Source organism: Narcine bancroftii, chromosome 9 (assembly GCF_036971445.1).
Source record: "Narcine bancroftii isolate sNarBan1 chromosome 9, sNarBan1.hap1, whole genome shotgun sequence".
Taxonomy (NCBI): domain Eukaryota; kingdom Metazoa; phylum Chordata; class Chondrichthyes; order Torpediniformes; family Narcinidae; genus Narcine; species Narcine bancroftii.
Genome location: NC_091477.1, coordinates 123,837,244 through 123,849,714, shown reverse-complemented (window position 1 = coordinate 123,849,714; position 12,471 = coordinate 123,837,244). Strand labels below are relative to the sequence as shown.

The 12,471-nt window shown below is 39.1% G+C and overlaps 1 long non-coding RNA gene across 2 annotated transcripts; it reads left to right on the top strand.

The window, feature by feature from the left end:
• Positions 1-1,633: 1,633 nt before the first annotated feature.
• On the top strand, positions 1,634-12,016 carry LOC138742778 (uncharacterized). Of its 2 annotated transcripts, none has more exons than XR_011344397.1 (3): positions 1,634-1,761; positions 2,177-2,409; positions 11,387-12,016. It is a non-coding gene; the product is annotated as an uncharacterized lncRNA (long non-coding RNA). The 2 variants fall into 2 exon arrangements; XR_011344396.1 differs by having other exon boundaries at positions 11,384-12,016.
• The last annotated feature ends 455 nt before the right edge of the window (positions 12,017-12,471 follow it).

The window sequence follows — 12,471 nt, the reverse complement described above, 5'->3', positions numbered from 1 at the left end:
CCACCCCCCCTCCCCTCCTCCACCCCCCCTCCCCTCCTCCACCCCCCCTCCCCTCCTCCACCTCCCCCTCCCCTCCCTCCCCTCCTCCACCCCCCCTCCCCTCCTCCACCCCCCCTCCCCTCCTCCACCCCCCCTCCCCTCCTCCACCCCCACCTCCCCTCCTCCACCCCCCCTGCCCTCCTCCACCCCCCCCTCCACTCCTTCACCCCCCCCCCCCCGTTAAGGATCTCAACTAGAGGACAACCACTTTGAAACACAGAATTATGGTCCTTGCTCCCAAGTGTTCCCCACAGACCCTTCCACCATTTGTCTAATTTTATTTCCTCGGATAAGATTGAAGACTGTTCTTTCTCTTTTAAGAGAATGCATTTTGGACACTACAAGTTCTGCCCCTTTTAGCTACTTGCTAAAAGGCAACCCCAGTCTTTCTGGAAATCATCCAGTTCGCTTCATCACTGCATAAATGGCTATTTATGTGCTGAACAGCTGAGTAAAACAAGAACTATTCAGGTTTTTAATTCCCCAGTGGAAGATTTATTTTTCAAGCTCTTGGGAAATAGTTGGGTTTGAACAAACGACATTCACACGCCCTGATTAAATCTGTTCCCAGATATTGCTGACTTCCACTTTCTTATAACATTAATAATGTAGAAGATAAGTCTTAGTTTAAAAGGAAGTTTGTTGTTTTGTGACAACTGGCCAGATCTATGAAATGATACATGGGGTGGGGGGGGGGGGGGGGGAATAGAAAAGGAGGAAAATAAAGTTCATGTGATCTTGAGACCACAGCAAGGTTCAGAGTAAATGACTTCTACCAGTTGCACTCACATCGACAGTGACAGTGTTTGAAAGGCTGGTGTTGAAGCACATCAGCTCCTGTCTGAGTGGCAACATGGATCAATTCCAATTTGCCTACCACAGCAACAGGTCTTCAGTGGATGCCATCTCATAGGTTCTACACAAAGCAATGAAACACCTGGACAGTAAAGACACATACATCAAGATGCTCTGTCAACTACATTTTGACATTCAACACCAGCATCGCCTGAAAACTGATCATAAAACTAAGACCTGGGCCTCAATACCCCACTGGACTTCAACATCTCCCAATTTCAATCTGTGAGCATTAGTAACAGCATCTCCTCCACAATTCCCATCAAGACCAAAGCACCACAGGGCTGCATACTTATTTCTCTGCTCTACTCACTTTACACCCATGACTGTCTGGCTTGGTACCACAACAGCACCATCTACAGGGGGACATCATGTGATGCCATAGGGTTAGGTCGAAGGAACCTGACCCTTCTGGTAAACTCATAAAAAAGTACTAAATAAGTAATGTTTTAAACTAATTAAAATTTTTGAAGCACATTTAAACACTGAAAGAACATTTTCAAAATGCCTCTGAAGAAAGAAAAAACTGCTGCAGCCTTACCTGGAGCCCATCGTGAAGAGAAGACCAGAAGAGATCAGAGGCCTACTGCAAACATGAAGCAGGGAGCTAGTGTTTGAGGTGTTCCTTGGGTGAGTGAACCTGTGGAGGGTGTATCTGCCAACGTCACTCTGTGCAGTGACAGAGAGATGGCGTCAGAGAAGAACCCGGAAGTGAAGTGCACGTGCGCGAAAAGTTGGGGCCTTCAGCAACGGTGTCAGGAGAGTTGGGCTCTCAGGGGATTTATAGCCATGAAGAGGAAGAAGATGAGGAAGTGCAGCCACAAGAGGAGGAGATCCTGAAGGAAGTCAAGACTTTTAAAAATAAAAGTACATGTAAAGTAGAAGATGTGAACAATGTTGACTTACTATTAAGAGAATTTTATGGAATAAAAGGGAAATGAAAGGGGATAGACTAAATATATTTGGCAGTTTCTGGACGACTGAATAATTCAGAATAACGTATTTATTTTTGTGTTGGTTATTGAAAAATTCTTTATGTATTAATTAAATGATCAAAAATTAAATGGTAAATGTACCAGGGGGTTGGGGGGGGGGTGGAAAAGAGGGAAGGTTCTGACTCCTACTGGATCATGTGGGCATTTGTGACCTTGGTCTCATCGCATAAAATGGGAGATAGTGTCTAAACAACACTTGCTGGAGGGTGAGGGGTATTTTGCTTATATATATTTTAAATGGGGAAACATGTATTTTCTAATTGTAAATTTGTTTTTTTTCTATCTAGATTGTGGAGGAAGTGCATGGTGACACATTGGATATTGAGTAATGGAGTAGGTGGAAGTGGAAGAAGTAATGGTTTATCAAGTTAAATAATAGTGAAATTTGTAAATTTTATTAACAGATCAATGAAGAGGAAGAAAGTATTAACACATTAAGAAAATGAGAGTTGACTTAGCTTTTCTGCAAGAAATTCATTTAATTGAAAGAAAACATCTGAAATGAAAATGAGACGATTGGGTATGTAGCAGCTTTTTTTGTTTAACTCTAATAACAGACCCTGCAGGGAGATAGATGATGATACATTATCAAATATATTCAGAATTATAGACTCTTCTGAATGTATATGCACCATATGTGGACGATGAGAAATTTATACAAGAAACATTTTTTAACTTGGTAGAGGCACACAAGAATATTTTAATAGGAGGAGATTTTAATTTTTGTTTAGATCCATTTTTAGATGAATCTGCTAGAGGAATAACAAGAGCTGTAGCAGCAAAGACTATGTTGGTATTAATGAGAGATTTGAACTTAATAGAAGCATGGAGGAGAATTCATCCTAGAAAAAGGAATTATTCTTTTTATTCAAATAGGCATGATTCTTATTCTAGAATTGATTTATTTTTAATTTCAACACAAATATAATGCAAGAATTTTGTCTGATCATTCACTTTTATTAATGACGATTGTAATGCCTGATAAAGAGAAATCAGTTTATAGATGGAGACTGAATCCATTATTATTAAAAACAGATTTTTGTGATTTTCTTAGAAGACAAATTTAGTTATTTTGTGACACAAACTTGAACTCTGAATGATGTTTGTAATATGGGATGTTTTAAAAGCATATCTGAGAGGCCAAATTTTAAGAATATTTCTAAAATTAAGAAGGAATATATGAAAGAAATAGATCAATTAGAACAAGAAATAATGGCTTTGGAAAAAGATTTTCAAAGGAGAAATTCTGAAGATAAACAGACAATTAAAAAAATGTCAATATAATGCATTACAAATGAACAGAACAAGCGATTACAAGAACTAAACAGGGGTAATACGAGTTAGGTGAATGATCATAAAAGTACTTGCATGGCAAGTAAAAGCAGAACAGATTTCAAGATTATTTGAATATTGTTAGTTATAAACCTCAAGAAATAAATGGAACTTTTAAAAGTTTTTATTCTAAATTATATAGGTCAGAGTCTTTACAAGTCTTTATAAATAGATATTTATCCAAGATAAATTCATCTGCACTGAGATGGAAGAACAAACAGAATTGAGTACCACCTTCACCTCTATCTGTGTAAAATGGACAATTAGTTCATTACAAAGTAATAAACCTCTGGTAAAGTATGGTTTTCTGCCTGAATTTTATAAAGAAATTAGACTTATTGATTCCTATTTTTATGGAAAAGTTAGACCAAGCATCAACAACCCATACTCTTCCAGAATCTCTTTCAACAGCAATAATTTGCTGTTAAAACCTTAACTTTATAGACCTATTTCATGATTAAATGCAGTTTATAAGATTGTTGCCAAAATACTGGTGAATAGAATGACTAAACTACTACCTAAATTAATAAATATGGATCAAACAGGCTTTGTAAAAGAGAAATGGCCTCTCAATGCAGCTAGATTGGCAGGGATTGATCAGGGGCACCCAGCATGGGTTTGTGAAGGGAAAGTCATGTTTGACGAATTTAGTTGAGTTTTTTGAAGTGACAAGAAAAGTGGATGAAGGTAGGGTGGTTGACGTGATCTATTTGGATTTTAGTAAGGCTTTTGATAAGGTTCTCCGTGCAAGGTTCGTAAGGAAGGTTCAGTCACTAGGGATTCATAGAGAGATAGGTTCAGAGGTGGCTGGAAGATAGACAGCAGAGAGTAATGGTGGACAACTGTCTGTCAGGATGTAATCCTGTGATGAGCAGTGTGCCCCAGGGATCAGAACTGGGTCCCCTGTTGTTTTTCATTTATATTAATGATTTGGAGGAGGGGGTGATTAACTGGGTAAGCAAATATGCAGATGATACGAAAATAGGGGGAGTGGTGGATAGTGAGGAAGGTTTTCTTGGATTACAGAAGGATTTGGTTTGTTTGGAAGAGTGAGCTGAAAGATGGCAGATGGAATTCAATGTAGACAAGTGTGAGGTGTTGCATTTCAGAAAAAATAACTAGAATAGGACTTGTTCAGTTAAGGGGAGGGCATTGGGGAATGCACAGGAACAGAGGGATCTTGGGGTAATGGTACAGAGTTCCTTGAAGGTGCATTCCCATGTAGACAGGGTGGTTAAGAAGGCATATGGTATGCTGGCCTTCATAAATCATAATATAGAGTAAAGGAGCTGGGAAGTGATGCTGCGACTGTTTAAGGCATTGGTGAGGCCAGGTTTGGAGTATTGTGTTCAGTTCTGGTCTCCAAATTATAGGAAAGATATAGATAAGATGGAGAGGGTGCAGAGAAGATTTATAAGGATGTTGCCTGGCTTACAACATCTAGAGTACAGAGAAAGATTAAGGAGACTGGGACTTTATTCATTGGAACGTAGACAGTTGAGAGAGGATTTGATAGAGGCATTTAAAATTATGAAGGGAATAGATAGACTAGACATAAATAGACTCTTTCCCCTGAGGGCAGGAGAGGTTGGAACAAGAGGGGTGAGGGGGAAAAACTTCAGGAGAAATGTTAGAGGATACTTCTTCACTCAGAGACTGGTGGCAGAATGTAATGATCTTCCAGAGGAGATAGTTGCGGCAGGGTCCTTTCTGTCACTTAAGAGAAGGTTGGATGTGTACATGGATATGAGGGAGTTGGAGGATTATGGGCAGAGAGTGGGGGGGGGGGGGGAACTAGTGGAGTTGTTCAAGTTATCCTGCCTGCTGCTCCTCAGGTCACCTGACCTCTTGCTCCAATCAGCTTCTTCTTCCAATCAGCTTTTAGTTGCTGCCTCATGTCTTTTTAAATTCTAACTGCTACCTTACTATTAGCTTACTTGTGTGAGGTGTTGTGTGAGCCAAGCAATTTTTATTGAACATTTTCAGACTGTAACTGTACAATTAAGTTGAGAAAAACTCATGCCACAGTACCTAGGGGCCAGGTCGGGTTCGGCGGACGGAGTGAGTGGCTGGCCTTGGTCTGGATGTCCTGATGCTCATTCACTCTCCCTGCCTCCACGGTACCAGCCGCTGATCCTAGAAAGGAGTATTGTGTGCAGTTTTGGTCACCTAACTACAGGAAAGATATCAATAAGGTAGAAAGAGCACAGAGAAGATTTACCAAGATGTTGCCTGGACTCAGTTAAAGGGAAAGATTAAACAGGTTAGGACTTCATTCCCTGGAGCAGAGAAGAATGAGGGGAGATTTGATAGAGGCCATTAAGGAAACAAAGTGTGCACATGCCCAGTGCATTCATAGATACTTCCTGGACAGCAAGGACACGTGACACATGTGGAAGGGCATTCAAGATATAACCAACCACAAGACTACACCATATTCATGTGATGGTGATGCCTCCCTCCCAGACACACTGAACAACTCCTATGCTACAGCAACATGCTAACGAGCCAGCAATAAATGATGGAAACACTAGATGGAAACCCTGCAGGCCCAAGCTCAAATCACTTACAGCAACAAGCAGGTTGCTTGCAATAACGCACCATTGAGACAGAATTTTTCCTTAATGAGAGACTGGGGAAGCAAGGTGTGTTCTCCAAGGAGTGGAGGAGGCTGAGGAAAGACCTAAGTGAAGATAAAAAAAATGATGAGGGCAGAGACGATAGACAGTTGGAAACTTTTTCTCCAAACAGATTTCAGTGATCAGAGATTCAAGGTCATGGTCATTTTAAACTCAAATGATCTCAAGTTGTGGAGAGATAACCCCGAAACTGTTTCCTTGCCACCCAATGGACATCCCTGACCATTTTGCAGCTGATGAAAATCCAATCATTCCCTGCACTCGTGCAAACTTCCCCAAGGGTCATCCCTTTGAAAACAAAAGGACAAACTGATCAGGCAGAGAATGCAAGCATAAAACAGGAGCCTGAGTCCAAAAAAATGTCAATTTTCCAACCCCCATTAAACAATGAGTGGATGCTCAATTGAACAAAAGGTGTCTGGAACAGATCTTACTAAATACACCTGACTCCTTTACAAATCACTGCTCTTCTCATTCATCAATATGAAATCAGTTTAACTCTGACATCTCTGCATTAAAAGTATCTGCTCCACTGAACACTCACCATTAATATTCCAGTGAAAATAAATTGAGTGTCAACAGTTGAATGGTATCTCAGACACTGTCAAAATTAATATTATGCAAAGCCCTAATTATATTGACTCTTCCCAAAGTACAGAACCTGAAGATGTGACTCTCCCCAGGGTAGTGAGGGGGTGACTCTCCCTGGGGTACAGTCCTCCCTAGGGTACAGTCCCTGAGGGGGTGACTCTCCCTGGGGTACAGCCCTCCCTAGGGTACAGTCCCTGAGGGGGTGACTCTCCCTGGGGTACAGCCCTCCCTAGGGTACAGTTCCTGAGGGGATGACTCTCCCCAGGGTACAGTTCTCCCTAGGGTACAGTCCTCTCCAGAGTCCAGTCCCTGAAAGGGTGACTCTCTCCAGGTACAGTCCTCCCTAGGGTACTGTCCACTCCAGAGTACAGTCCCTGAGGGGGTGACTCTCTCCAAGATACAGTCCTCCCTAGGGTACTGTCCACTCCAGAGTACAGTCCCTGAGGGGGTGATTCTGGGGTACAGTCACTTTTTGGGCGGCCACTTTTCGCCCAACAGAATATCCTGTCTATATTCTGTGGTTACCTACAACAACCTTCAACACTGTTCACAACCCCTCCAACCTTTGTATCATCCGTAAATGTACTGACCCATCCCTCTACTTCTTTGTCCGGTTTTAAACAACCCATTACCATGGTATTGTGAGCAAATTCCCCTTCATTCATTTCCACCCCCTGCCCCCCACACCTACCAGTTCTACCATGTCCGATACAACAGAACCTCAGAACATTGAGCTGCCGGTCCTGACCTTCCTGAAACCACATTCCACTAATGGTTACAATATCTAATTCCATGTGCCAGTCCATGCTCCGTCTTTTTTACAATACTTCTTGCATTAAAATAGTACACAATTTTCACCACATACAACGCTTTGATTTATGACTTTACATGCAGTCATCTATTTCCTCCTCCGCTCCACTATCTCATCTTGCACTGTGGTTCCCCTCCACCTGCAAATCTCGTTTAACTTCTGCACTAGCAAACCTTTCTGCAAGGATATTAGTCCCCTCCAGTTCAGATGTAAACCGTCCTGCCAGTACAGGCCTAACCTTCCCTGGGAGAGAGCCAAATGACCCAGAAACCTGAAGCCTTCCCGCCTGTACCATGTCTTTAGCCATATGTTAAGCCATATTATTCTCCAATTTCTAACCCACTAGCATGTGACATCTGTAGAAATCCTGAGATCACATCCCTGGAGGCCCTGTCCTTCAACTTCACACCAACTCTATGAACTCTCCCTGCAGGACCTCTTCACCCTTCCTACCCACGTCATTTGTCCCTATATATACCATATCATCTGGCTGCACACCCTCCCTCCTGAGAATGCCGTGAACTAGATCTGAGATATCTCAGACCCTGGTACCAGGGAAGCAACATACCATCTGGGATTCTTGATCTCTTCCACAGAACCTCCTATCTGTACCCCTAATTATGGAATCCTCTATCACTACAGCTCACCTCTTCCTCTCCCTTCCCTTCTTAGCCACAGGGCCAGACTCTGTGCCAGAGACCTAATCTCCGTGGCTTGTACCTGGCAGGTACCCCCACCCACCCCCCCACAACAATATCAAAAATAATATACTTGTTATTGAGGGGATGGCATAGGGGTGCTCTGCACGGACTGCCTGTTCCCTTTCACTCTCTTATCACCCAGTTACCTTCCTCCTATCTCCCAGGAAGGTATGATTGCGTCCCTGTAACTCCTGTCCATCAACACCTCAGCCTCCTGATTAATCCGGAGTTCATTCAACTACAGCTCCAATTAACACAGTTTCTAAGGAACTGCAGTTGGATGCACTTAATAGAACCATAGAACCTTATAGCACAGAAAACAGGCCATTCAGCCCTTCTAGTCTGTGCCAAACTATTATTCTGCCTAGACCCACTGACCTGCACCCAGTCCATAGCCTGCATCCACCATTTCAGCTGGCAGCTCGTTCCACACTCCCACCACTCTCTGTGTGAAGAAGTTCCCCTCTCAGGTTCCTCACTCTTTCACTCTTAACCCACATCATGGTTTGTATCTCACTTACCCTCAGTGGAAAATGCTGACCTACATTTACCCTTATAATTATAATTACCTCTATCAAATCTCCCCTCATTCTTCTACGCTTCAGGGAATAGAGTACTGACCTGTTTAACCTTCCCCTGCAACTCTGTTCCTGAAGTCTGGGCAACATCCTAGTAAATCTTCACCCTTTTCTTTTTAAAATATTTTTATTGATGTTTACATTATCCACAGTCGAACAGTAGTTATATATTTTATTGTAAAATTCAAAGAGGAAAAAAATACTCAAAACCCTTCCAATTCAGAACCCTACCACGAAGCAAGGTTAAAAGCTGGCATGTAGCAATCAACCTGGAGGTGGACACCACAGCACTAAAAACTTCAGAACAACCTGACTCTTTATATCTAATTTTTTTCTAAACTTAAATAAGACATAATATCACTTAACCATTGTGTATGTGTAGGTGGAGTGTTGTCTTTCCATTTGATCAAAATTGCACATTTGACAGTCAATGAAGTAAAAGATAAAATTTGGTTTTGATTAGAGTCATCTTGAAATTATCCGAATGGAGCAATTAAAGGTCCAGGTTCTAATTTGAACTTGAGAATCACCGATATTGTTTGACAAATAACTTTTTAACGCCTTTCTAAAATAAGGCAAGACCAGAACATGTGAACCAAAGAAGCATCACCTATTTTACATTTGTTACATAGAGGATTTATATGGGAATAAAAATGAGACAATTTAACTTTAGACATGTGTACGCTATGGACCTCTTTCAATTGCAACCATCAGTGCCATGCACAAAAGGAGGTCATATCAATCAGGTTACAAATAGAGACCCAAACCTTATCTGAGAATGAAAGATGCAAATTCTGTTCCCAATTGTTCTTGATTTTTAACTAATGAGGCTATCCTTAAATCAAGCAAATTGTTACAAATAAGATAAATTAAACCTTTATGAGAAAGTGGTAAATCAAAAACTGTATTAAGGATGTTTATTTTGGGAATTCATGGAAAGTCAGGGATCTGAGATGGAACAAAACATCTAACTTATATATATCTAAAAAAACTGAGGGTTTGGTAAATTAAATTTTATAACCATATAACCATTTACAGAGCAGGCCATGTTGTTCAAAGGAAACAAAATTGTTTTGAATAAAAAGGTCTTTAAAACATTTGATACCCAGTCATTAAAGACAGTATCTTGCAAAGAAGATTGAAAAAGATGATTAGATATAATAGGGCTGGCAAGATGAAAAACTCTGAAATCCAAAAAACCTTCTGAATTGTGCATATATTCTCAAACAATGTCTGATTATCGGACTACCATTTAGTTTATATAAAGAAGAGGATATAAAACAGACCCGAAAATTGTCAACTAAGAAGTACTTTTAGTAAAATTCCTTCCATTTCTACCCATGAAGGGCGGTCAAGTAGATTATCAAAGTATATTGACCATCCAGTAATAAAACCTAAAATTGGAAACCCCAATCCACCATTCCTTTTAGCCTTTTGTAGATGAGCTTTATCTAAATGGAGGCATTTTCCTTGCCATATGCAGGAATATATGAATGAATCAAGTGAGTCAAAAAAGGATTTGGGAATGAAGATTGGTATAGATTAGAAAAGATACAGAAATGCAGGTAAAATGTTCATTTTAATAGAATTGTTTCAACCATTCATGGAAATAGATCAAGGTGACTATCTCAATAGCAGTCATTTGACCTGATTAAATAAAGTAGAACATTTTTCCTTAAAAAGATGTTTATAACTCCAAGTAATTGTAATACCGAGATAGGTAAATTGATCCTTCACAATCGTAAAAGGAAAATTAGAATATTTTGGTGTAGAACCATTTAAAAGTAAAAGTTCACTTTTATGCAGATTCAACTTGTATCCAGAAAACTAACTAATATGAGAAATAAAAATTAATTTGCTTGGTAAAGAAACATCTGGATTAGATACATAAAGCAAAAGATCATTTGCATATAAGAAAACCTTATGTTCAATGCCATTACTATGGATAAAATCTCTACATTCATGAAGAGCAATTGCTGGAGGTTCTAATACAAAGTCAAAAAGTAATGGACTTAAAGGATAACCTTTACAAGTACCATATTGAAGATTAAAAGGTTTTGATTGCTGTAAATTAGTAAGAATTGAGGCAGTAGGACATAAATATAATAATTTAACCCATTTAATAAATCATGGTCTAAAATTAAATTTTTCCAAAGTGGCAAATAGATAAATCAATTCCACTCGATCAAAAGCTTTCTCTGCATCTAAAGAGAGAACACATTCAGGCGTAGGAGTGGGAGGTAAATATAAAGCATTCAATAAATGGTGTTTATAAGAACATTATAAGAATAATGGTTTTTAATAAAACTAGTTTGATCCTCAGAAATGATTAATGGTAAAATATTCTCCAAACTATGGGCCAATATTTTAGACTAAATCTTCATACCTATTTTAAGTACAGAAATAGGCCTATAAGAAGAACATTTAAATAGATCCTTCCCCTTTTTCAAAATAAGAGAAATAAAAGCTTCATTAAAAGATGATGGAAGATTCCTTTGTTTAAATGAGTCATTGAGAACAGAACTTAATTGGGGCACAAGCAAATTGGGGCACAAGCAAATTGGAAAAGGATTTATAAAATTCCACAGGGTACCCATCAGGTACTAGAGATTTACCCAATTGTAAAGAGGAAATTGCAAAAACTGGTGCCTCCAGACTCATTCTTTTATTCTGAGAAAGCGTAGACAAATTAAGGCAGACCAGAAAATCTGAGATTGAAGTACTATCATTTTTGGATTCAGAAGTATACAGTCTGGAATAGAATTCTCTGAATGATTCATTTATTTTAGAATGGTCAGTAGTATCTGTACCATCTTCCATCTGAATCTTATTTGTCTCTTAGCAGCCATTCCTTTCAATTGGCGAGCCAAAAGCTTATCAGACTTTTCACCATGGATGTAGAACTGACTTATCCTCCTCACAAGTTGCTGTTCAATGGGATAAGTTGAAAGAAGATCAAATTTAGTTTTAAGTTCAGCGGTCCTTCTTTACAAATTTTTAACTTGTGCATACTGAAAAAAGTCGATTTGTTTTATCTGATTGATTAAATCTAATCTTTCCTTGTTAATCTTCTTCTTTATATTAGCTGTTTAAGAAATAATTTGCCCTCTCAGATATGCTTTCATACTGTCCCAGACAATCAGGTTAGAAATTGTTGGGGAAGAATTTGTAGTGAAGAAAAACTGAATTTCCTGAGAGATAAGTACAATATAACTGGAGATACAGCGCTGGCATATTACCAATTGAGATCCTACTTGAAGGATAAATTAGGAAGCAGTTTGAGTCTGCCAGAGGGAAGTAACCTTGAATATGTGATTACAGATACAATGTTAATCAAAAGATTTATAACAAGTATGTATATTAAACTGCAAGAAAAGGAGAATGAGGAAACAAATGGTAAAACTAAACAAAAATGGGAACAAGATTTAAATATAAAGATAAAAAAGGAAACATGGGAGAAATTATGTTCTGGAACGATGAGAAATACAATAAATACGAGGCTACGTATGATACAATATAACTGGTTACACAGACTATACATTACACCTCAAAAGTTAAATAAATGGGACCCAACAGTATCTGATAGATGTTTTCGATGTAAAAAAGAAATGGGAACAACAATTCATGCAATCTGGACATGTGAGAAAGTAGAAAAATTTTGGGAAGATCTCAATCAGATATTAAATAAAATAACAGAAAACAATATACCAAAGAATCCAGAGATCTTTCTCCTAAGTAACATAAAAAACAAAGAATTTGGAATTGATTTGGAGGATGCACAAAAAAGATTTGTTAAGATGGCTCTAGCCGTAGCAAAAAAATGTATTATGTCAACCTGGAAATTGGAAGATAATCTGAAAATACAACAATGGTATATAGAAATGAATAAATGTATTCCATTAGAAAAAATTACATATAGTTTAAGAAATA